Source organism: Panthera leo, chromosome D3 (genome assembly GCF_018350215.1).
Source record: "Panthera leo isolate Ple1 chromosome D3, P.leo_Ple1_pat1.1, whole genome shotgun sequence".
In the NCBI taxonomy this organism is placed as follows: Eukaryota; Metazoa; Chordata; class Mammalia; order Carnivora; family Felidae; genus Panthera; species Panthera leo.
The window spans coordinates 40094011-40121365 of record NC_056690.1 but is presented as its reverse complement, the minus strand read 5'-3'; the positions used below and the strand labels follow the sequence as shown (position 1 = coordinate 40121365).

General features: G+C 39.3%; 1 protein-coding gene across 1 annotated transcript in view; it reads right to left on the bottom strand.

The window, feature by feature from the left end:
• DLGAP1 (DLG associated protein 1) overlaps positions 1-27355 on the bottom strand; it is an 884156-nt gene that overhangs the window by 585426 nt on the left and 271375 nt on the right. The window contains exon 3 of the mRNA XM_042911414.1: positions 5269-5378. The gene's annotated coding sequence lies outside the window, so the exon portion shown is untranslated. The remainder of the gene's footprint in view (positions 1-5268; positions 5379-27355) is intronic.

Below are 27355 nucleotides of genomic sequence, written 5' to 3'. Positions count from 1 at the left end.
TAGAATCTGGTGAGTCATTCCCTACATATAACACCCAGTGCTCATCCCAACAAGTGACCCCCTTAATGACCCTTGCCCACTTAGCTCAGTCCTCCACCCACAACCCCTCCAGCAACCCTCAGTTTGTTCTCTATATTTAAGAGTCTGTTATGTTTTGTCCCCCTCCCTAATTTTATCCTAGTTTTGTTTCCCTTCCCTTATATTCATCTGTTTTGTACCTTTAATTCCACATGAGTCAAGTCATAGGATATGTGTCTTTCTCTGACTAATTTCACTTAGCATAAAACAGTCTATTCCATCCACATTGTTGCAAATGGCAAGATTTCATTCTTTTTGATTGCCGAGTAATAGTCCATTGTACATACATACCACATCTTCTTTATCCATTCATCCATCGATGGACATTTGGGCTCTTTCCATACTTTGCCTATTGTTGATAGTGCTGCTATAAACATGGGGGTGCCTGTGCCTCTTTGAAACAGCACACCTGTATCCTTGAAGGATCTTTATTTTAATTTCTGGCCAAAGTGTGGCCAGATAACAAGACAAGAGTCAGAATCCAGCTTGTACAAAGTTCATGCTTTGACCCTGAAGGGGTTGCTCTTGATAACAAGGGGCTTGCTCACTGTGTGTAATCATTGGCAATGTATAGAGCCAGGTACCCCGTCTAGACACACACAAAAAATTTGTTGAATTTTCCCATTAGTATTGCCAGTCTCAGTTGACTAAACAATGGATACATTTTCTAAACTGTGGTCATTTTTCAGAGTCACAAATAAAAATTTCTTAGCCCGGCAGAGTTACATTGGAGAAGAAGAATGTAATCTTTCACTAACCTCTGAAACCATTGTTTGGGCTCTGGCCAGCTTAGAGACCTGCACAGATCTTTAGATGGATGCGTGTTCAGCATACAAGTGCTAGATATTTTTTTTGATTATGTCTAATCTCGAGAGCAACTTTGCAGGTACTACTAACTGCCTCCATTTCACAGATGAAAATGCAAAGGTACGCAGAGCTCATCTTGGTAACAAAGGCGAGAGTTATTAGGTTTTGAAGTCAGGTCTTTCTGTATCCAAAACCCTGCTCCTTCAACTTCACTCTCAAATATGTGCCATTAGTTGACTGACTGACTCGTTTGTACTTTCGTGCCGGATTTTAAGCAGCGTTTCATACGATCTGCATCCTGACATCGCAAGATCAAACACTGGGATGAATCCCAGGGCCGGTGATCCTAAATCTTTCTTTTTATGATGGAAGTACAATTGAGGTCCAAGGACTCAGCCAAGGACATACGGCAAAGTAATAGCAAAGTTGAAACCATGACTTTGCCTTTAAGCTTAACATTAGGCATGCCATGCCCTAAATTTTGAATTTTCTACTCTTAAATTACGAAATAAACCTTCAAACATATATTTTCAAGATTCATGTCATCATCTATTGTTCTTATTTATGCGAATACGTAATCCTAGTAGGCTTTTTCAAGGGTGCGTTTCAAAGCTGACATCAGTATGGGACACATAAGAAAAAAAATATATGGGAACTTGATTTAAAAACATACAGAATACATTTCACACTGCGCTCTAAAAGTAGGCACCGAGCCCAATTTCTGGAATAAATTAAAGAGTAGGCAGAAAACAGCCAGCAGGAACAGTTATTTTAGCAAGAAAAGTAGGATAAATTTACCAAGCCAATCATGGGATGATGTATGCAGATAAAAGACGCAGAGAGAAAATGTGCAACATGAATACATGAACACATTTGAATGCACGAAAGCAAAACCCAGAAAGCACAATTGTCCTACATGTGAATCAACACTCAAATTATGCTGCAGCTGCAAAATTTAAACTCAAGGAAGAGACATTTGCAAAGAAATGTATTAAAAAGATGTGATTTCCTGGTTTCACGTGCCCAGTGATTCTTTTACAAAGTGAAATGTACAATCTTCCCTGATATACATGACATTTGCCCCCTGCTTTACTCAGTCCAATAGCCAAAAAAGTCTTTTGTGGAAGACTCTGCTTATTAAGGGCACAATACGACTGATGCCAAACACTTGGGTTCTGAATATATAGAGTTATTCCACCGACTTAAATATCTTATATACTGAGTATGGTCTTACACAATAAGAAGGTTTCCATGTGAGGGAAATTAGTCTTTCCCTAATGGCATATGCCAGAGCAATTTCTTTGCAAGGGATTAAGTTTCTTGCTGAAACTAACTCTTGGCTGCCAAGCCTACCCATCTGTCCTTTTCATCCATCCATCCATGTATCTACCCACTCATCCACCCATCCATCCATCCACCCACCGACCCATCCACTCACCCATCCATCTACCCACCCATCCTCCCATCCATCAAATATTTACAGGTCTACAAAGTCTATAACATAGAAGGGGAATTGACAATATATCGCAAAGCTTACTCTTGGGAACTGTATGACATTAAGATGATATTTGACTAGAAGACTCAGTCTGTTCTTAAACTAGTACCCCTTCCCACATTGGCGATGTTGGCAAGTGAGCCCTTTTACTGCAATCAGTCTTTGACTCAAACTACGATGTATTGAATTGCAATGCGTTGAATTGCAGTGTAATTGAATTGCAGTGCCAGCCCGGGTTGTTTGTTTTACAGAACGGTGCACAAAGTGAGCCCTCTGGACCAGCAGCATCACCTGGGAACCTGTTAGAAATGCAAACTCTTGGGCCTTATCCCAGACCAATCTATCTTTGAGAGCCCAAATACATTACACTCACTCGTAAGACTTGATAAATTACAGAATTTGCAATATTAGACCATGGTCTAGACCACTGGTAAGGGAAGCCAAGGAATGAGAAGCCAGTGTGAAAACTCAGAATGGCAGGTTTTACATGTTCGGTAGGAAGTTTGGACAATGATGGATCGGTAAACCAGGTAGTATTTTCTGAGCAAAGCACAAACATGATCGGAGTTTTTATTTAGGAAGATTTTAGAGCCCAATGAGACCATGGAGAGGTGACTGCAGTGTTCAGATGAGAAGACCAAGCAACTTAATCTTTGATGATTCACGCATTTGTCAGCCTCAAAAGTTACCTGGTACCCATTCACTCAGCTTGCCTTCTTGGGCTCAGGATATGGGTCTTTCTAAGAGATCTCTCTCCAATGCCACAGGGTTCTCTTCATCCCATAGACTGAGTCTGTCTATCCTTTCGTATTTCTGCCTTGCCATCTGCCACTACTTCCTCGGCTCCCCTGCCCTAAGTCTCTCTGCTGTTCCTTCCCCTCTTTCCCCATATTTCATTTCCTTCATTAGGAATCTGCATGCTAATGCACATCAGTTTACGTGTTTGTTGCTGTTTATTTGTGTAACTCCTTAGAGATTTCACCAACTACACTCCTCCTCTGAACATAGGATCTACTAGGTCACAACACAACCAGAGCCTTCACCTGACTTTACTTAAATCTGCCAAGAATTCGGATTCACTTTAGTGTGTTAAATCTGTATCACCAGCTGACTATCTTTGTAAAATTGTTTTTTGTTTATTTATTTTTGAAAGAGAGAGAGAGAGAGAGAGACAGACAGACAGACAGACAGACAACATGAGCGGGGGAGGGTCAGAGCAAGAGGGAGACACAGAATCCAAAGCAGGCTCCAGGCTCTGAGCCATCAGCACAGAGCCCGATGCGGGGCTCGAACTCACGGACTGCGAGATCATGACCTGAGCCGAAGTCGGACGCTCAACCGACTGAGCCACCCAGGCGCCCCTACCAGCTGACTATCTTTGTAACATTATGCTCAGACATCCATAATTTGAGTCACACTTTCTGCACAAATGATGACACTGCTAACTAGGTTGTTTCCAAACAGGGAAGACATTAATTGTATTTTTGTGTATCCAGACACCTTCTTGCACATAACACTATCTACAGTGAATATTAAGTGCGGAGATAATGAAATGCTGTTATCTTGAACTATTACAACATTTGGGTCATACTTCAAATCTTGTTATGTAAGGTCTCCAATGTACCTGTGGACCAAGATATACCTCTCCCTCTGAACACAGACAATTTATCGATGAAGAAGTTAGTTCTGAAACAGAGTTCACTCTGGTTCCATGACACTTGGATATAACTTTTCAATGTCTTTACAACACACAATATTTTCTTCCTGGATGTAGTTCATTTAGAAGGAAACTGATTTACTTTATGGTTTAAAATAAAGTCAAAGGAAGCATAATAGATGCCTCTGGTTCCCCACGTCATGGCCTTTGGTCCATCTCTGATTTCAGCCCCGGCTGCACAGACAGATGGTTTTACCTGGGTTCTCCTCACCTTTATAATGCCTACCTCAAGTGGCCACTGAATGTCTTCCAGCCCCACGTAGTGCCAGCACAGCCCCACATTGAAGGGAAAAAAATCGATGCCTCTGGGAGCAATCCACAACCAATGGGGGAAGGCAGTGGATAAACCTCCTGCTCCAGGCAGAAATTCTGGGAGGTCTCATGCACGCCCATAGGTCCCAGGGAAGCATGCTCCTGCAGTCCACAGGGAGGACTTGTCTGCTCCCTCCTTATCCTGGCCTTTGCTTCTTCCCCAATTGATGATCCCTGATCTCTAACTCCCATCCTTGGGATGAGCTCCCCATTTAATCACCACACCCAAATTGTTGTCTCAAGCAGGCAACCCCCAAGAGATGACAGCTTATTAATACTTTCAGCAATATTAACCCCCTTCTGATCTGATGCCATGCATGTGGTATTTCAGATTTGTAAATCATTAAGACCTTTCTTTTTTCCCTTCTCAAGACTCCGTAATGACAGAAAGAGAGTGGAGATCATAGCCTTGCCTCAAATGCTTCCAGTGTGTTTCTTAGAGCACGTAGATCACGTTGAACACCTTGTACTGATAAGTCCCAACCTGTACAACACCCTAAGACAAATTAAAAGCTGATACTGTGCCATCTACCTTCACCATTCCCTGCTTGGCCTAAAGTACAGTATATTGGTCCACGGTCGGGAAAATGACATTTGCCTCATCTGCCTTTCTAGATTAACAGCAGGAATGAAGATTAAACATATGAAACGCATCTTGTCCAGATTCTGTACAATCAACAAGGGACTTAAAAATCACAGACCAAACTCAGCAGCCTCTTAATACGTCTGGAGTTACAGGCCAGAAATATTTAAATTCAAAAATCCCATATTATCAAAATAAAGGGAATTGTTTATGTAAGACAGCTGGAAAAGAAGCTGTAGGCTTATGTTATATAAGGAGAAAGGACACGCTTTTTACCTTTGATGATCAGTTTTCCATTTTTCTTGCTTCTAAGGCAGGAAAAGATCCAAACTTTGCAGTTTTTTTTTTAACTTGATGTTATTCGTGGTAGGTAATGCTCAGCTGTTCTGAAACATAGCGAAACACAACAATTAGATGCAATAGCTAGCCTGAAACAAAGATACCGAAGATCTCTTAAGAAGTACTCTGACAAGCATTAAGTTCCATCATGTGAGAAGAGAGTTCCCTAGAAAATTTACATGACCATGTTTTTGCATGATGTTATGCTTTGTATTTTTGTGCTTTCCAGAACATCCACCACAAAAATAAACAAATAAGTAAATATCACCACAATAAATAGGTCTGAGAGTCTGCAATCTACTTTTCCATTAACATTTTTATCTTCTGTAAGAAGCAATAAAATGCATGCATTAATCTTTTGATTTTGTAAGATACACGATACATACAAGGCTATGCATTTCCTGTGCATTATTTGTTTCATCATCACTGCAACTAAGCAGCTGTAAATAAAGGGCTAAAAAGTATCATTCTTCACAGGGTGGGTCTTCTGACCTCGCAGGAAGACACAAATCACAGCATCATCTTCCCAGGCGCATGACTACAGGCTTGCCGCCGATGCTCAAACCAAACTGTTACCCCTCGTTATTGACGCTTTCTGAAGCAAGTGACAAAACGGAATTGTAACTAGGCCCACAGTTATGGGAGAGGTAACTTTTCCAATCCTATCACATGCTTTAGCCCGAGCTGTGATTTTTCTTCTTTGAAAGTTCACCTAGAAATGGACTGGTGTCACACACAAAAATGATCTGGTGTTGCGAAGTGTAGATATCAACGGAATTCTGTTTAAGGAATATAATTTGTGGCCCTAGGTAGCATATTAAAAGAGTCTCCATAGGGAACAAGAAAAATAACAAATCTAAGTATGAAGCAGAGATACAGTGACATTCAGAATTAAAGAACACTGGTGTATTTTTTTTTTTTTTACTTTCTAATTACTTATAGGAATTACAGTGCCTGAATGAATATGGAATTCATTTCACAGAAGAGGAATTGGAGGCCAGAAAAGGTGACGTATTTTGCCCAATTTCATTCAGCTAATAGGCACAAAGGCAGAATGACATCCCAGAATCCCTGCCTTGAAGTTCAACCCCTTTAGAAACCCGTAACACTACTTGTTTCCAAAAAGAACACTTGGCATTCAAAAAGATCAGGGCCAACACAATTCCCTGCAGAACTTATCTGAGCACTATTTTGAAAGTGGCAAAGTTGAGAGGTTAAGAGTAAGATGCTGTGGGTGGTAAAATGCAAGAACTACAATAGCACAACAGTATCGTGTATTTTCATAGCACATAATACATGTTGGGAACATTATATTTATATATGCATTTCATTTATCCATGTTATAAAAGACAAAAATGATATTCTCTTATCAGTAGCTTTCAGGTATAATTATGAGTTGTGGATTATGTAGGATTATCCTAAGTATTTTTAATATTCCAGTAAACCAAACGAACTCTGAAATTTTTCCCTACCTGTATGACAAGTAGATTACTCAAAGAGATAAAAAAAAGTTAATATTAAAACAAAGAACTGACCGTTTATTCATTTGTGTTATTTACCGCGCATCTGTTTTGTACTAGATATTCTTAATTTTCTACAGAAACCAAAGGAAAAGATTATGCAATTTCTTAAAAACATACCCAGATATACAATAAGAAATCAGTTTTATCGCAACTGGAATCTTTTCTAGATCATATTAATGTCAACACATATTGCAAACATTGGGATGTGTCTCAAATGCCATCTAGTCTAGTGGTTCCCAAGAATGGCTGAACATCACAATCAGCTGGAAAGCTGCAGAAAAATACAAATTACAGAAGGTCATGCAAGATCTATTAAATCAGACTATTCATGAGTAGATTCAGGGCATTTGCATTTTGAGCTGGGAGCCCAGTTCATTCTCGTGATCATGCATGTTTTGGAAACCTACTGATTCTTTCTTGCCTAATCTCCTTATTATACAGACAAGAAAACTGAGGCCAGGGAATGACTTGCCCAAGGCATTTACTCCTTGGTAACAGTGGTGAAGTTAGAATTCAGAATTCTGGATTTGCTGGTACTTTTGTTTTTCTTTTTCATTTCTTGTTTTCCTTTACTCCAAGGGTTCTTCTTTTATTCTTCTTCTTGTTCTTTCCTATCACCAAGTAACCAATATTGAGTCCCTACATCTAAGAATGAGCAAAAGTAAAGTCAAACAAAGAAACAAATCAACAAAAAACCAAAATGGGAATTTGAACTTAAGCTGTTTGATCCAGTAGTGTGCTTTCCATTGTGCCACTGAGTTCTACAGTCATCTACTTTTTTTTTTTAATGCCTATTTATTTTTGAGAGAGAGAGAGAGAGACAGAGAGAGAGACCATGAGCAGAGGAGGGGCAGAGAGAGAAGGAGACAGAAAATCCAAGTGGGCTCTGTGCTGACAGCAGTAAGCCTGATGAGGGGCTCAAACACACAAACCTGAGATCATGACCTGAGTCCAAGATGGACGCTCAGTAGACTGAGCCATCCAGGCACTCCTACAGTCATCTACTTTTGACGTTTATTTGGGATGACTGGGTGGCTCAGTCACTTGAGCATCTCTTCATTTCAGCACAAGTTACGATCTCACGGTTTGTGGAATCGAGCCTTACCTCGGGCCCCATGCTGGCAGCATGGAGCCTGCTTGGGGTTCTCTCTCTACCTCTCCCTCTGTCTCTCTCTCTCTCAGAATAAATAAACTAAAAAAATTTATTTCTTGAGAGAGAGAGTGAGAGAACTTGTGGGGGAGGGACAGAGAGAGAGAGGGAGATAGAGCAGGCTCCACCTGATGTGGGGCTCGACCTCATGAACCATGAGATGGTTCCTCATTGACCATGAGGTCAATTTCCTCATTGACCTGAGCCAAAGTCAAGAGTCAGACACTTAACCAACTGAGCCACCCAGGCGTCCCATAGTCATCTATCTTTAGACTGTCTACTCAATCCCTTTCTCTGCATTCCCCAACTTTGAAAGGTGTCCTCTGTCAGCTGTTTGTCCCTGGGTCCTGATCCATGGCCATTGCTCACCCAGACTGGGCTTCTCATCTGGGACTAGGAGATTACAGTCTTATTTAGGTGAAAGAGTTATGGCTGCAGCGTGGTTACCATGTCCCTTATGGGCAGAGGGAGCCAATACTGGTAACCGGTGGAAAAGGTGAGTGAAAAAGACACTCGTGGAAGAGGGAGTGAGAACTCTCCCAACTCCCCTGCTTCCTACTCACCGGTCTTTGTTTTTTCCTGTGGCTTCCACGAGCTCATAGAGCCTTATGACCCATTCTATTTTAAATAGTTAAAATTGTTTAGTTTTAATATTTTTGACTTCTACTAGGTCAAGTTGGTTACATTCCTTGACTCTGCCGCTAGAGTCCTGACTAATACACCTCTTATCATTCATGTTATGTAAGTTACTGTATAAGCCAGTTACTTTCGTTACATCATTGTAAGAGGTTCATTTAAAAAAATATTGGCTGGGAGTGTGGAGAAAGGGGGATGGAGGCTATAAATGTATGGCATTTTATGGAATGCTGATATTTTCATAAAGTACACATTTTACAGTGTGATAAAGGGGAAAGGTCCAGAGGAGAGAGCTCTCTCTTAATCTCAGCTTTGCCTTGTAGAAGACTTCTGAGTTGTGAAAGATACCTAGCCTTTTTGAGTTTCCATTTCCTCATTGAAAACGGAGGCAAGGAAACCTACCTTAGTCAGGTTAGTACAAGGAATAAATGAGAGCATTTGTGCATTCACTCATGTACTCATAACTCATTCATTTCCCAAAGATTTATTGAGCATTTACCATACGCCAAGCACTATGGGAGGTGCTTGGAATAATGACCTTTTCATTTTAGGGAAAGTGAGTGGATAGAAAAAAAAAACCCAATAATCACCATGGTGAAGGAATAGAGTATTTTAGAAGTGAATCATGCTGCTGATGTAAGAAAAATAGACTAAATTAAGGAGGATCAGGAGTACAAGGGTTGGGGGCTATTGGGAGGTGAGGGCACCTCACGAAGAAAGTGAGATGTGACCAAACACTTGAATGATGTGAGGGAGTGAGTCATGTGCAAGAGAAAGGTGTTCCAGGCGCAAGGAACCACCAAGGCTAAGGCCAGAAGGTGGGGGTATGCTCAGTTGTTCTTGAAATTGTTAGGAGGTCAGTGGGGATGGAGTGAAAGGACAAGGTGGAGAGCAGTAGAGGAATGTGGAGTTAAGTGGGAAGTGCTGTGGAGAGGCGGATGGAGGGATGGATCAAGGGCAGCTCAAGGCTTTTTGGCTCTCACTCTGTACATGAAATGGGGGCTGCTGTGGGAGTTCGTGCTTAGAATTGACATCACTTATGTTTCAGCAGGCTCATCCTGGCTACCGGTTGGGAATAGACCACAGCGGGGGTCGAGATAGAGGCAGAAGGAAAGCTTGTAGAGAGACGCCATGTTGGCTCAAACTCAGGTAGAGCTGGTGAGGGGTGAGGAGTGGTCAGTGGTCAGTCATGCTGGGTGAGCAAGAGGATCTCCTGACGTATCACACGGAGGGGGTAAGCCAAGAGGGAGACAAGGATGGCCCCAAGGTTTCTAGCCGAAGTGACCGGAAGAGTACACTCACCATTACTTGAGAGGCAAAAGGCTGTGGCTACAGAAGATTGGGGGGAAAGAGGATGAGCTTCCTTTGGCCATACTGATTTTGAGAGGTCAGTGCCCAGTGGGCTTGCCATGTAGGTAGCTGGATATGCAATACTGGAATACGGGAGACAAGTGTGGCTGGAGCTTGCATTAAAACCTTCCAGAAGGGCGCCTGGGTGGCTTGGTCGGTTAAGCGTCCGACTTCGGCTCAGGTCATGATCTCACGGTCTGTGAGTTTGAGCCCGCATCAGGCTCTGTGCTGACAGCTCAGAGCCTGGAGCCTGTTTCGGATTCTGTGTCTCCCTCTCTCTCTCTGCTCCTCCCCTGTTCATGCTCTGTCTCTCTCTGTCTCAAAAATAAATAAACGTTAAAAAAAAATTAAAAAAAACAAAAACAAAAACAAAAAAACCTTCCAGAAGACTTTCTAGCCTAGCATATGTGGCTGCTGATATTCTTATTGTTACCTACCATAGTGATTATGAAGGGGGTCAGACAAAATCATATATGCACAGCACAGTATCTGAGAATTCAAACTCAACGTATTGTAATTCCCTTCTGTCTCCCACCTTTACTTCCAAATATTTCATTCTCTATTGACTAGAAGATGGAGTCTATTGTTTTCTGTGAAAAAAAAATCAATTTTCCACAAGACATAATAAAAAAAATCCTATTTTATATTTTGGCAGCCCTTTTAAAAATACTGCAAAAAATAATCTTCTGATAAAATATTAACAATAGTACTCAATAAGTCATGAAGTAGAACTTGCAGGTGGTGAGGTAAATTTTGATTCGGGCATGAGCTGAGAAGATCTAAGGGAAAAATGAAAAGAGGACCGAAATACTCCGTGGATCTGTAAGTCCCTCAATATCTCTCAAACCTCCCTGGATTTTTGGCAGTGATTAACAGTCTTTCAGAATCAAGAAAATGCAAATGTGTAGGAAAGGTGATTACTCCAACTGTGGGTCCTAGTCTGAGGAAGCACATTTGCCTGAAGGTACATCTGGGGACCACTGGAAATTCTGGAATGAATTCTCTCAAGTATGAAAGTGTATCTTTGAAATGGGTTTCTTAATTCGTAAACGTTCCACGTCTTCCATTGAACAAATTTTAACTTAGAAACCCTCCCAGTTGGAACCCTCTTTTATAGATGAGGCTGATGAGGACTAGGGAGGTGATGTGGCATGCCTGAGGCCACAGCTGGCCGGTACAGCAAGGCCAGGACCAGACCCCAGGCCCCTAACTCTCAGTATAGCTGTCTTTCCACGCAGCTTCTCTTCAGTTTTTTTTTTTTCTTCTTTTCTTCACTCAGTTACCGTTCATCAGTAGCACCGTGTCCGTGAGGTCTCACATCTTATCTTAAACATTTTACTGAAAGCTTATAGTCCATAAAACAGTGCGCTTGTTTGAAGACAAAGTTAAACTATCTATCTGCCTCCTGGGGCCCTCACTCCTGCAGAAGATGACGTAAGAATCGATTTGGGAACAAGGTCTGCACTTACTCCGACCCACCCTAGGTCTGAGACAGTGTTCGATCACATAAAAAGTGAGAGGACTAGTTACTTTCCCCTTCTTTTGCAGATCACATTGCTAATTGATTCATCCTTTGTGTGTAGAAAACTTCAAGGCAGGGCTGGATGCATGAGTGTGCAACTTGGGCAACCGCCCAGGAGCCCATGTTCAGAATAGCCCCACACTTAATTCTTTAAAAATGTGAACCAGTGTTTTTGCGGGCGAGGTACAAGTGGAACGTGTGGGTAAGGAGGGGTGCACAACATTCATGCCCCCGGCCATCCCTCGCTGCCTCATTTGCACATAATGTGCATGATGGTGAATTCTCTTGGGCCCATAATTCCTGGACATTCAGCAAGGTTCTGTATGAGTGAGGTTAAGTGTGCTCTGTCTATGACTACGTGGGGAAGGTGACAGTCCCAAGAAGTTTTGCTTTCCACTGGAAGCAGAATTTGCTTTGAACTTCACATGAAGGCAATATGGATAACAAGTGATGGGGTTCAGGGCAGGTCACCCTCAAATATGCCACTTTGGCATATTGCTTATTTTGAATTAAAGTTACTTGGGATAACGCCAGTACAAGAAGGACACTCTGACCCTCCTCCGTCCCCGGAAAGCAGGAAATAAACGTCCCATGTGAATGACACCATGAGGTAAAGAGGCATCCTTATCAGCAGAGACAGGGAATCCAGGGACGAGAAGGCTGTAACAACAAACCCTGTTGTTTCTTTACTAATTTCCTACCTGAAGCCTAAACTTCTTTCTGTCAATTCTTCATTGTTTCTTTGTCTAAAAGGTACAAAAGCTGGCTGGTTTGGCCACTTCTTTGAGTCTCATATTTTTGCAGGCTCCTGTATGCATGCAATTGAATTTGTCTTTCTCCGGCTCATCTGTCTTCTGTTGATTTAATTGTTAGACCAGCCGAAGAACCTAGAACGGACAGAGGGAAAAGTTTTCCTCCCCCAAACAAGAAATCCTGTGGTATCCTTCATTTTATTTTACATTTTATTTTATTTTATTTTATATTTTATTTTATTTTATATTTTATTTTATTTTATATTTTATTTTATATTTTATTTTATTTTATATTTTATTTTATTTTATATTTTATTTTTTATTTTATTTTATTTTATTTTATTTTATATTTTATTTTATTTTATTTTATTTTATTTTATTTTATTTTATTTTATTTTATTTTATTATTTTAGCATTTTCTCCCTTGAATTAGTAGGCTGCTTATGTTGAAAACAAAGAGACAAAAAGAGAAAGAAAGGGAAAGCCACAGTTCTTTTTGCTACAGTCCTTCCTTACTCATCAGTGAGCCAAAGGGAGTGAGTGTTGGTAAATGGTACATGTATCACGAAGTGAATAAAAATGGTAGAGTAGATCTGTATAGTGTTTCCACCGTTCTGGTAAGACCAACATACATATGCATGATCCGTGACGTACAAATTCTGGTGACCGCGTGTAAGTTAAGCAGTCCCATGTTTGTATTACGCACTGTAAAGATGGATGGTAAAATGCACCCTGGTAATTTAAAATTTGATTTTTTTTCTTTATCCGGAGCTACGTTAAATAAATTAAAACAAAGTTAAATAAATTAAAACAAACAAACAAACAAACACTATGATCAGTTGAGAGAGAGAGATGGCAGATAAAAGGAACCAGTTTTATACTTGAGTACATTTAACAACTCTTGTCCTGCTTTCTGAACAGGGCTCTGCATTTTCAGTTTGCTCTGGGCCATGTTGATTCCATAGCCATCAACGTTCACCCTATTGTAATGAACTAGCACAGACTTTAGCAAGTGCTTCAAGCATTATCAATTTACAGTTTAAGTAGCGTATGTAGGATTTTTGGCAATGGAAAATCTGCTTCTGAAAACCCTAGTATGATTATAAACCAAATTAATCTCGTCTCTGTTCTCATCAAATCTCCTAATGTCTTTCCCTTCCCTCCCAAACGATTTCTTGGACATCTGACCAAAGTTCCTAATTTGAGCCAATCCACCTCAGAAGTCCCTTGGTCTTTGATTTAATTCAATTTCTAATTTAATTTAATTTTAATCTTCCATTTGAAACTCCACTGCCTTCAAGGTCAAATCCTCAGTTGGTGAAGAGAGAAAAGTCAGTGAAAAAAGTAATTTACTTTAAAGTGTGAGTAATAGAGCCACCTGACATGTTTGAGGGATATTTAGATTTTAAAGGAGCACTTAGTTAAGTCTAAAGGACCTTAATGCGAAAGAAACAATGCTTCTAAAGGAGAAAACTTTCTATTACTCTCTGCCAAGAGAGCCCTTCAACTCAATGCTCTTAAAAGAAAGGGCTGTGTTCTATTTCTCAACAACCACACATGATTTTTTTAAATGAGGTAACTTATGCTCATATGTACCAAGATTTTTCCAGTCAATTGGAAAAGACCTCGGTATCATGAAATATACAGGCTCATTTCATGTCTCTTTTTAGCTCACCAAAAAGAGGGGCGCCTGGGTGGCTCAGCTGGTGAAGTGTCGACTCGTGGTTTCCACTAAAGTCATGATCTCACAGTTTGTGGGTTCGAGTCCCATATCAGGCTCTGCACTGGCAGCTCGGAACCTGCTTGGGATTCTCTCTCTCTCCCTTCCTCTTCCCCTCCCCACTTGCGCTGTCTGTCTGTTTCTCTCAAAATAAATAAATAAATAAATAAATAAATAAATAAATAAACTTTAAACCTCACCAAAAAGAAATGTACTTTAAAACGTGTAGTAGGAAGAGACAGCCTTCCTTTAATTTTCTTTATGAATCTGACCTCTCTGTTCTTCCAATTCCATCCCCTATCAGTCTGTCTGTGGTGGCTTTGCAGCTTCAGGAGCTTAGCTAAAGGACTCTCTTTGCAGAATTTTTAAGGCATTGCCTCCCTACCCCAACTCACTTCCCTACAGACAAGATGAGTTGGGGCTCCCTGGTGAACAGAAGTTAGGTAGTGACTCATTGGGATATCACTGCTGTTGCCCTGGTCCAAAAAGATTGACGGTCTATTCACAACTTTGGGAGCACTATTTACAATTACCTCCCAATCCATGTGGAAGGAGACTAAAAGACCTTTTCCATTGAGCATATCTTTTTTGGCTAAAGGGATCATCACTTGAGAATAAATCGGAGACTGCAGTATTTATTGTCAATGCCTTAAGTGGGGGCTTTCAACATCTTGCATCTGGATAGAATTTCTTCCCTCCAATCTCAAAGCTTTACTATGTTTGTTTCTAAGCAGTTTTCTTTAAAAAAATTACAGTAGACGATCTTACTCTATTTGGCTTTAGTGAATTCACATTGCTTTCTCTTCACTCGTTGGGCTGAGAGCCTTCCACATTTCTTTTTTAATTCCACCCCCAGGTCCCCTTGATGGACTTGACGAAACACAGTAAGAGTGGCCACATTTCTTGAGGGCTTACTATGTGCCATCATCGCTCTAACTAAGCTCACTACGTGGATTGTCTCATTTAAGATTCACAATAGCCCTATGGGGTAGGTGATAGTATCATCACCCTTTTACAGGGGAGAATGAGATGCAGAGAGAAGAGATGGACCGAATTATGAGGGCTGGTCAGTAGGGGGTGCCACGGCACAGACCCACAAGTCGGCCTGGGCCATGCCCTCTCCCAGGATTTCGCCTCTCAGTGTTTATTTTTCACGAATTCATTCTCACTCATCTGTCTAATTCCTTTGTATCAGCCAGTATGTAAGGCTTCCAAAGCTGACCATGTCCTGGGAACTTGAAATACCTTGCTTCATTTAGATATGATCATTATCCCCTTTTACAGATGCCAAAAGTGAGACACGAAGAGATTAAATTACTTGGCCCAAATCTCAGAAAATTTTACAGCCAGGATTTAAATCTAGTTCTATCATTAAGTTATGTTTCACTCTTCTGTGTCAGATTTCATTTTGCTCATTCATAAAAGTGAGTTTTCTAAGCCAAAGTATAGAAAAGCATTATTATTATTATTATTATTATTATTATTATCATCATCATCATCAAATTGGTGATGAGTTCGACTGGTGGAGCCAAATTTAGTAGCCAGAGACCAAAGTCTTAGTTCCAAGCCCAGATATGCCAGTTGGCAACAATGCTTCCACTGCAACCGCAACTTTGTTTCTAGCCAGTCACTTCCCAGAGGCATGTTACTAATCACGAATCCCTGAATTGTGCGCATTCCGACATGGACTGAACTTTGTCATTCATCAAATCTAATTGTTTCATTTCACAGATATGAAAAGCACAGACAGTTGCAGGAGAACACCTGAGATCGCACAGCAAATTAGTAGCAGAGCTAGGACAATAACGTAGATTTCCTGACACTAAATCTGACGTCTTCATGCCATCAACAAAGGCAGCCTATACTGGCTATTTTTTCACAGGGTCTTAAAAAACTGTGTTCATACTTTCAACAGATATTGAGTGGCTCCTATGTCCCATACACTATTCTAGGTTGCTAGGGACAGGACAGCAAACAAAAAATATAAATTCCAAATAAATGGATGGATGAATGAATGAATCAATAAATTAATTAATTAATAAAAAGGGGGGGTGGTGCCTGGGTGGCTCAGTCGGTTAGCCATCGACCTTGGCTCAGGTCATGATCTCACGGTTCGTGAGTTCGAGCCCCGGGTCGGGCTCTGCGCTGTCAGCTCGGAGCCTGGAGCCTGCTTTGGATTCTGTGTCTCCCCGTCTCTCTGCCCTTCCCCCGCTTGCACTCTCTCTCTCTTTCTCAAAAATAAATAAAACATTAAACAAAATTGAGAACAAAAAATATAAATTCCTGCCCTCATGGAGCTTTACGACCCAGCACTGTGATGGTGAAATGTCCTGAAGCTTCAAGTGACAAAATGTTACATGAATTGAAGTTATTTTGAATTTAATCGCTGATAAAGGTGTTTGTTTAAACAGCACTGGCTTGAAATATGGATGATCCAAAGCTATAATGTCTCAGGGACGGAAAAGCTTATTATTCTGTATAATAACTTGTACAAATAATCAGAATTCTGTCATTACACACCAACAGGGGTGGCGTGGGTTGTGTGGTACAAATGGAAAGGTGGAGAAGCTAAGTAACGTCCATGCTCTCAAACAGCTTAAGCTGGAGATGTAGTCATTGTAGATGAGGGGAAAGCATTTCCCCTCAATTTAAACTTCTTTAAGTAAATTCCGTAACATTTAAAAAATTATCTTTCACTCTATGACAGTTAAAAATCATTCTCCATAGCTGCTGAGAATTAACACTATAATTAGGTGAGTAATCTGAAATCCCCAAACCCCAGTTAAATTTTCTGAAATTGATCTATTTCACGTCTTTTTTAAAACGATGTCCACCATATTTTGTGTCAACTCGTTCAGCGGCAGAGAAATAACAATAATAAAATGTAAATCAAGATACGACCTCATCCTCTTGCCAATAATTAGTATAATGAAGTAACAAAATTGAGCTCTTGGTCCACAAAGGCTGGCTGCATTTCCTATTAGTCTGAATAGAAACAGCCACCCTAAAGCTGTTTCATAATGGAAAACGGAGAGCAGTGCAGTTTCGAGTACCCAACTAAGCCTATTCTTTAATTACAGTAGTTTGCAATGTCAAAATACAGCATTATCTAATATAACCAGGGTTTTAAGAAATGCAGTTATGCTTGAAGCTGATAGACTATGCTTTGGTGCCTTCCAAGATAGTAAATGCTTCATTCTGACTCTCCCACTTAATAAGTATGTCAAGTAGATGTGGCTGCTACCATGTGTCCTGAAGGCTCTGCCACTGAGGGATAACTCAACTAAAACACGGTGACTACAATCCAGCGACAGGAAGACATGAGAGTCCAAAATAGAACTTATCGTCATACATTTATAACCAACTTTGCTCATATACTGGCCTAAGTACTGAACTGCTCAAGATGCATGTGCGTATACCCACCATTCTTAACTTTGGAGAGGTAAACACCCAAGAATTCACACTCAGAAAATATTCTGAGTGGCGACTGCTGGGAGAAAAATCTAACGGGTTAGCAATTATGTGAACTACCTTTCATTATTCGTACATACTCCTCGCGGTGCCTCCCGAAGACCCAGTGAGGGAGACACGTTTCGTGTGGCCAACTTAGCTAACCTACGTGAACGTCTGCCATCAACTCTACAGTTCCCAAATAATGCCATTTGTGGTGGCCTAATTTCTTTGGTTTCTTCTTTGGTTACTTCAGTAGAAATAAATTATGCACATACTCTCCAAAGGTAATGCCACCACAATAATATGTCTGCTAGAGTAGAGTGCAATGATGCCAGCTTTCACGATAATTAGGTGAGACTGTCTATTCCAGGCAAGTCAATGAACAGGAAGATAGGGACCTTCTTTTTCTTTCCTTTACCTCCATCATGGATAGGAATTCGATAGGGCCCTCCCTTGAAAATGCTAGGAAAGAGACTCGTTTTGTCTTCAGCACCTTGTGTCTTTTTTTTTCGTCTTTTTTTTCTTTGTCTTTTTTTTTCATCTTTTTTTACGTCTCTTTCCCATTTTTATACCTTCTTTTTCAGATATTGTTATTCGAGTTTCCTTCATTAAAACTCTAACACTTGACAGTAAGTGGCCCAGCCCAGAAAGCCTCTTTGTCCCTGTAGACCTCAGACCTCTTCCTGACTGAGAGGGGTCCAAAGACCTGGCCATCAAAACCCATTTAACTCCCTCAGGCAGTGCCAGCAGCACTGTTCAGCAGCCAGTGAACAGGTCCGGCAGCATTAGATAAACCTAGCTGACCAAAATAACAATGCGAAGACGCTGAAAAATAAATTGCCATTGGAATCACGGTCCACAAAAGTAGCCATTCTTAACTAAAACTGTGACTGCCTCCAATAATAATAAAAACATAAAATTAAAAGCACCCTGGGTCTCCTAACTTAAACAGACAAAATGTTCAGGCTACAATAAAAGGTCCCTTGCCATACCAAAAATTAAGACAAGTCTCAACCTAAATGATAAAGACAACCAACTGATGTTAACATTGAGATGAGTCAGATGGTTGGAATATCAGACAAGGATTTTTTTTTGTAATTTTTTTTAACGTTTTTTAATTTATTTTTGAGACAGAGAGAGACAGAGCATGAACGGGGGAGGGGCAGAGAGAGGGGGAGACACAGAATGGAAGCAGGCTCCAGGCTCTGAGCCATCAGCCCAGAGCCCGACGCGGGGCTCGAACTCAGGGACCGCGAGATCGCGACCTGAGCCGAAGTCGGACGCTCAACCGACTGAGCCACCCAGGTGCCCCCAGACAAGGATTTTTAACAGCCATCGTGTAACTGTTCCATCAATCAGCTACAAAATCTTTTGGAACATATAAAAAATAGAAACTTTCAGTAAAGATATGGAAGTTATAAAAAGAACCAAATGGAAAGTATAGAACTGAAAAAATATGTGAATAGAAATAATAATAATAATAATAATAATTATAGTTATAATAATAATAGTAATAATAATAAATTTGGTGGATAAACTCAAAAGAAGAGTGAAGAGTACACAGGACAGATCCCTTGAATCCACCCAATCTGAACAACAGGGAAAAAATCAGATACTTTAAAAATGAACAGAAACTTCAGATGCCTGTAGGACAATAACAAAAGGTCCAACCTTCTTATCACTGGGGTCTCAGAAAGAGGTAAGAAAAATAGTGGCTGAATACTTCACACATGTGGGTAAAACAGACACATGCACAGACTTATGGAGCTGAGAAAACTCCCAACAGGCAAAAGCCACAGAATTAGGGATGCCTGGGTGGCTCAGTTAAGCAACCGACTCTTGATTTTGGCTCAGGTCATGATCTCGTGGCTTGTGGGATCGAGCCCTGAGTCAGGCTCTGTCCTGACAGCATGGAACCTGCTTGGGATTCTCTCTCTCCCTCTCTCTCTGCCCCACCCTTGCTTGTGTGCATACTCTCTTCTTGAAAATAAATAAAATAAATTTTAAAAAGCCATAGAAATATACACCAGTCCACATTATAATGAAACTTTGGAAAATGAAAGCCAAAGAAAATACCTGAAAGGCAACCAGAGAGAAACAAACATTTCTAATCACTTAAACACCAATTTGAAAGACAGCACATTTCTCATTTGAAACCATCGAGTATAGAAAGAAGTGGCAAAGCATTTTTTTTAAATGAGGAAGGAAAATAAATGTCAACTACAAATTCTATATTCAGGAAAACTATTCTTCAGGAATGCAGAGGAAATGGAGACATTTATTTTTTATTCCATTTTTGTTTTGTTTTATACACACAGACACATACATAAAGTTGTATCAGACACACTATAAACTTTTTTTCAATTAAGACATTTCTTGTATAAAGAAAAATTCAAAGAATTTGTCACTAACAAATCTATTCTTAAAGTCTAGCTTCAAATAGAAAGGAAATTAAAAAGGGGCACCTGGGTGGCTCAGTGGGTTGAGCTTCCAACTCTGGGTTTTGGCTCAGGTCACGATCTCCCTAAGTTCCAGCCTTGAATCAGGCTCTGTGCTGACAGTGTGAAACCTGCTTGAGATTCTCTGTCTCCCCCTCTTTCTCCCTCTAACTCATGCTTTCCCTCTCAAAATAAATAAATATTAAAAAATAAAGTAAGAAGCTTTAAAAACAGAAAGGAAAGTGTAAAAAAAAGAATCTTAGCACATAAGGAAAGAAGAAACAAGGAAAAGAGCCGAAAGCCAGATATATACAATCCTACTTATGAGTTTGAGAAATTAATTTGATGGTTGAAAATATACAATAGTAGAGTAATCTGATACTTAAGAAAATGATACCTAAAAGCGTGGAAAGTAAAAGGACATAAACACAAGTGAGATTTCCATACTCAAAGTAGTAAAACGTTGGTATTAGTAGACTGTGTTACGTTACAGACGTATGTTGCAATACCTAGTGTAACCACTATAGAAACTCTGCAAACAGGTATACTCCAAACCACTAGGGCAAAAAGATTTTCCAATCACGTGCACGATAACAGATTAGTTCCAGAACAAAAAGAATGCCTACACACCAACAACGACAAAATCAAACAACCCGATTGAAAAACAGGCAAAGGATTTGAATACACATTTCTCCAAAGAATATATACAAATGGCCCCAAAAGCACATGAAAAGATGATCAGCATCACTCATCATTAGGACAATGCAAAGCCAAACCACAATGAGATACAATTTCACGTCCATTAGGTCGTCCATCATAAAACAAACAAAATAGAAAATGTGTTGGTGGTGATGTGAAGGAATTGGAACTAGTGTGCGTTGTCAGTGGGGCTCAATAGCAGAAACAAACAAACAAGCAAAGAATACAATTAGAAATGGGAGAGGAACTGAATAGACATTTTTCCAAGGAAGACTTACAAATGGTCAACAGGTATGTTAAAAGATGCTCAAATCGCTAACCATTAGGGAAATGCAAATCAAAACCACAATGCGGTATCTTCTCACAACTGTTAGAATGGCAATCATCAAAAACACACGGGCTAGCAAGTGTTGGTGAGAATGTGGAAAAAAGGAAATTCTTGTGCATCATTGGCGGGAATGTACATTGGCACAGCCACTGTGGAAACCAGTATAGAGGTTCCTCAAACGGTTAATCATGGAACTTCTAGAGGATCCAATAATCCTACTCTGGCTATATATCCAAAGGAAATGAAACAGGATCTCAAGGAGGTATCTGCACTCCTGTGTTTACGGCAGCACTATTCACAATAGCGAATACACAGAGGTTACTATTAGAGATACCCCCAGATTATTTTTTGGCTACAAGAAGTAAGAAAACTCTGCTATTTGTGACAACATAGATGGAACTTGAGGGCATTATGCCAAATGAGATAAGTCAAAGAAGAAGACAAATACTGTTTGATATCACTTACATGCGGAATCTAAAAAAGCCAAACTTATAAAAACATAGAGAGATAGATTACCAGGTGCTGGAGGTGAGAGGGGTGGGGAGAGGTTGGTCCAAGAGCATATATTCCCAGTTATAAGATGAATATATCCTGAAGATCCAATGTACAGCATTATTATTATAGCTAACAACACTGTATTGTATACTTGAAAGACTGCTACAGGAGAAGATCTTAAATGTCGTCACGACAAAAAGGAAATGGCAATTATGTGATGATGGCGGTGTGAGCTATCATTTGGCAATACAGAAGCATCAAATCAACATGTTGTAAATCTTAAATTTATACAGGGTTACAACATGTCAATGTTATCTCAATCAGGCTAGAAATAAAACACAAAACATGCAATAAATAAAATCCAATACAATGGTACAGCTGCTATAGAGAACAACATGGTGCTTCCTCAAAACCCAAGCATAAAATTACCATCTGATCCATCGAGTCCACTTCTGGAATGTAACCAAAAGATTTGAAAGCAGGGGCTCACACATATACCTGTACGCCCATGTTCACAGCAGCTTTATTCTCCATGGCCAAAAGGGGGAGACAACTCAAATGTCCCCTGGCAGGTGCATGAATAAACGAAACACAGTATACATAAAATGGAACATTATTCAGCTTTGTTAAATCCTGATACGTGCTATAACACGGATAAACGTGGAAGACATTATGCTAAGTGAAATAAGCCAGACACAAAATGACAAATATTGCATGAATCCACTGAAATGAAGTTCCTAGAATACGCATATTCACAGAAAATGAAAGCAAAATAGCGGTGACTATTTTGTAAGGGATGTAAGCTAGGAATGAAAAATTAGTGTTTAATGGGTACTCGGTGTCAGTTCAGGATCACGGAAAAATGCTGGAGATGTCAGTGACGATAGCCACACAACAACGTGAATGTACTTAATGCCACTGAACTGTATGCACTTAGAAATAGTTAAAATGGTATGTTTTGTGTTATGTGTATTATGCCACAATAAAAAAAAAATGTCACAAACCAATCTGTACAGCCTCCCCCAAACTGTTCAAGTAACCCACAGACAGGCAAGAAAAGAGAAACAGAAAATCAACAATCAGAGAAAACAAACAGAAAATAAGGACGTAGCCTTCTCACACACTAACATTTCAATAATTACCTTAAACATAGATGGCCTAAATACAGGAATTCAAAGGCAGAGATTGGGGGCATGAAATAGAACATGACTCCAAAATATGTTTGTAAAAAATCTGCTTCAAATTCAGCAGAAAAACAATACCATGCTGACTACAATAATTTTAAGAAAGCAGGTGAGACCGTATTGATAACAGATAAAGTAGCCATCAAAACAAGAAACATAACTAGACAACAAAGAGGTACATAACACCGTGATCCAAGGATCAATATGCTGGGAAGACAATCCTAATCCTAAAGTTGTATACTGAGTCTCAAAATACGTGAAACAGAAACTAACAGAGTTTCAAGGAGAAGTAGAAAATCCACAATTAGAGACTCCAACCTTCCTCTTAAAAACTAATAGAACTAGGGGTGCCCGGGTGGCTCAGTCGGTTAAGCGCCCGACTTCGGCTCAGGTCACGATCTCGCGGTCCGTGAGTTCGAGCCCCGCGTCGGGCTCTGTGCTGAGCGCTCAGAGCCTGGAGCCTGTTTCGGATTCTGTGTCTCCCTCTCTCTCTGTCCCTCCCCTGTTCATGCTGTGTCTCTGTCTCAAAAATAAATAAACGTTAAAAAAAAAATAAAAAAAAAAACTAATAGAACTAGAGAGAAAACCAGCAAAGACATAGATCTGAATAACACAATCAACAGACTCTAAGTGACATATACAGAACAACACACCCAACGACAGCAGAGTATACACTTTTTTTTCCCCAAACACCCACTGAACCTTTACCAAGATAGATCAGTTCCTTGGCCACAAAACAAACCTTCACAAAAATAAAAGCATTGAAGTCATACATAATGTGTTCTCTGACCATATGGAATCTAACTGGAAGTGAGTAACAGAAAGCTAACAAGAAAATTTCCAAATATGTGGATATTAAAATACAGACTTCTAAATAATCCATGGGTCTGAGAGCAATGAAAATGACAACTGGAAATACATGGAATGCAGTTAATGCCAGGATGAGAAAGAAATTTATAGCACTGTAAATGAGGAAATGTCTCAAATCAAAAGAAAGTAGGAAAGGATGAACAAAATAAACCACGAGCAGCAAGAGAGAAAGTCACAGATACAGCAAATTGGTGGTTTTGGGGGAAAATAATCAACAAAATTGATAAAGCGCTAAGAAGAGAGAAGATGCATTGTCACAACTGCAGAAACCAAATAAGGGTTATCACTATAGATTTTATGCCTGTTAGAAACATAATAAGGGAACATCACAAAACAAAACACCTTCATGCTAAAAAATTTGACAAATTAGAAAAAAAAAATGGATCAGTTCCTCAAAAACTACGTATTACCAAAACTCAATAAAGATGTTATAATTTGAATATCCCTGTAAGTATCAAAGAACTTGAACTGACAGTTTAAAACTACTGAAAAAAAAAACCTCTTCAAATTCAGAGGGTTTTACTGGGGAATTCTATCCAACATTTAAAGAAGCATTATCACCATTTTCCACAATCTGTCCTAGAAAATAGAAGAGGAGGGAACAATTCTCATTTTAGGATACTAAAACCAGATAAAGAAAATACAAAATAACAAAGCTGCAGACCAATAGCCCTCCTGAATTTAAATGCAAAAAATGCTCAAAAAGATACTGGCAAATTAAATCCAACAATGCATAAACAGAATTATATGCCATGACCAATTGTGCAAGGTTGGTTCAACATTCTAAAACCAGTCATTGTAATCCAGTGTATGAAAAGCTACAGAAAATATCACATGATCCTATCAATGGATATAGAAAAAAAATTGACAAAACCCGACATACATTTATCATAACGACCCTCAGAAAGGAGTCGAGGGAAATCACCTCAACTTGATCATCCAGAAAAAAAATCGATAGCTAAAATCATACTTCAGGATTATACTTAAATACTGACTGCTTTCCCCTAAAACCAGTACAAGGCAAGGATGTCTGTTATCACCACTCTTTTCAACATAGTATTGAAAGTTTTAGCTACTGTATTAAGCGAGGAAAAAGAAATAAACAGCATACAAACTGGAAACGGTGAAATAAAATTATCTCTGCTTGGAGATGACATAATTAGGTATCACTAAAATAAGTGAGAGAAGATCCCAAGGAATTTACAAAAACACCCCTAGAACTAATAATTTCAGCACTTCTGCAGGATAGAAGATCAACTTACAAAGACCAGTGACATTTCTATACACTAACAATGAACAGGTGGAAACAAAAACACAATACCATGTAAAACTGTAGCAAAGAAAATGAAACAGTTAAGAAAGCATGTATATCATCTATATACTCCAAATGACAAAATACTTCAACACTTCAAAAAAGATCCAAATAAATGGAAAGACACTGCATTCACGTATTGCAAGACTCAACATAATAAAGATGTCAATTCTTCCCAAACTGGTCTATAGGCCTAATGCAATTCCTATCAAAATCTTGGCAAGGCCTTTTTATAGACATAAAGAAACCTTTTCTATAATTTATATAGAAGGGAATAGACCCCGTAACAGCTAAAATAATTATAAAAAAGAAAAACAATGAGAAATCAATCTACTCCTATTAAGGCTTAATATATAGCTGCGGTAAAGACAGTATAGTATTGGTGAAGATACAGGCAATTCTGTGGGACAGAAGAATCCCCAAATATGTCCATACAAATATGCTGAACTGTTTTTCGACAAAGGTGCAAAAGCAATTCAATGGAGGAAGGGATAACCTTTCAACAAATAGTGTTGAAAGAAATGGATGTCATGGGCAAAAAATAAAACTTGAGCTTTATTTCACACCTTATACAAAATGTAACTCAGAGTGGATCGTGAATTCAAATAGAAAGTGTAAAACCCTAAAACTTTCAGAAAAAAAGAAAAAAAAATCTTTGGCACCTAGGGCTAAGTAGTTTTTAGACTTGATACTAAAAGCATGATCCACAGAGGGAAAAAATTGAAAAACTGATATCAATTACATTTAAAGTTGTTGTTCTGTGAACATCCTTGTCAACAAGATGAAAGCTACTGAGAGGAAATATTTGCAAATCACATATCCAACAAAGGTCTCGTATCTAGAATAATAATTCCAATTTAACAGTAATAAAACAACTCCATTAGAAAATGTGTGAAGTCCTGAATAGATATTTTACCAAAGAGTATATACAGAGGGCAGTAAGTGCATACGCAAATATTCGACATCATTGGCCAGAGAAACGCAAGTTAAAATAATAATATTAATGTTGATATGAAAATGGCTAAAATAAGTGATAGGGACAACACGACATGCTGATGAGAATGCAGAAACACTGACTGAATCACTCGCAGATCGCTGGTGGGAATGTAAAATGGCCTCAGGACTTTGGAAAACTGCTTGATGGTTTCGTATAAAACTACCGTGCAATTGCAGGACTCAGCAGCAACACATTTATTCCACAAAAAGTAAAATAAAAACATGTTCACATAAAAATCCGTAATATGTGTCCAGCAGTTTTCTTCAAAAAAGCCAAAACCTGGGAAAAGACCAGAGGTCTTTCAACAGGTGAATAAACATACACCCAATGGAAAACTATTCTGCAATAAAAAGGAGTGAACATAGCAACTGGGAGGAAACTCTAGGGACTTATGTGAGTGTTAAAGGCCAATCCTAAAAAAATGACATACCATTTATAAATGATCCCATTTATGTAACATTTTTCAATGTCAAAATTACGGAGACAGAGAACAGATTAATGCTTGGCCAGAGTTTTGGGATGGGCCTTTCGGGAAGGTTCTGGAGGAAGTGGGTGTGCCTATGGAAGAGCCAAACCAGGGACCCCACGGCGATGGAACCGTTCTGTATCTGGACGGTGAAGGAGAGACATGAACCTAAATGCATGTGACAAAATGACACAGAAGTAAGTACATAGATGTACACACCCCAAATGAGTACAACTAAAATTGTGGAAATCTTAGGATTGGTGGATTTTATCAATGTCAATATTCTAGCTGTGATACTATACTACGGTTTCTTGAAATGTTACCATTGGAGGACACTGGGTAAAATGCATAGGGTTATTTCTCTGTCTTAGTTTTTAAAACTGCATGTGAATCTACAATTATTATAATAAGATTCTCAATTAAAAAAAAAAAAAAACATTAAGCTTGGTTTGAAATTTAAGGTTCAATGAAAATCGTAACATTCACGAAAGACAACAAAACAACAATTCCTATTTCTAATACCAGTAAGTAACAAGCTCATCATAAAGTCACTACGTGATTTCCATTTTAATTTCTTTCTTGAATCATAGTTTTAGGGTAGTAAAATATATACAACATAAAATTATCATTTCAATGATTTTTAAGTATCTAATTCATTGGCATTAAGCACAGTTGCAATGCTGTATACACATCACCACTAACCACTTCCAGAACATTTTCATTATCCCCAAAGGAAGTTCTGTACCTAATAAACTGTAACTCCATACTCCTGTATCTCCTCAGTCCCTAATAACTACTTTTCTACTATGGTCTCTATTTTAGATACCTTTCGATATCCTAGATAAGTGGAAACATACAGTATTTGCCCTCTTGTGTCGGGCTTATTTCACTTAGCATAGTATTTTTTAAGGGTCAGCCATGTTATAGCAAGGATCAAAATTTCTGTCCTTTTTAAGGCTGAATAGTATTCCTACATATGCATAAACCATATTTTTTTCAACATCCATCTTTTCATGGGCACATGGGTTGTTTCCACTTTGGGTATAATGCTGCTATGAATGTTGGCATACAAGTAACTGAGTTCCTGCTTTCAACTCTTCTGGGCATATACCTACAGTGGAATTGGTGT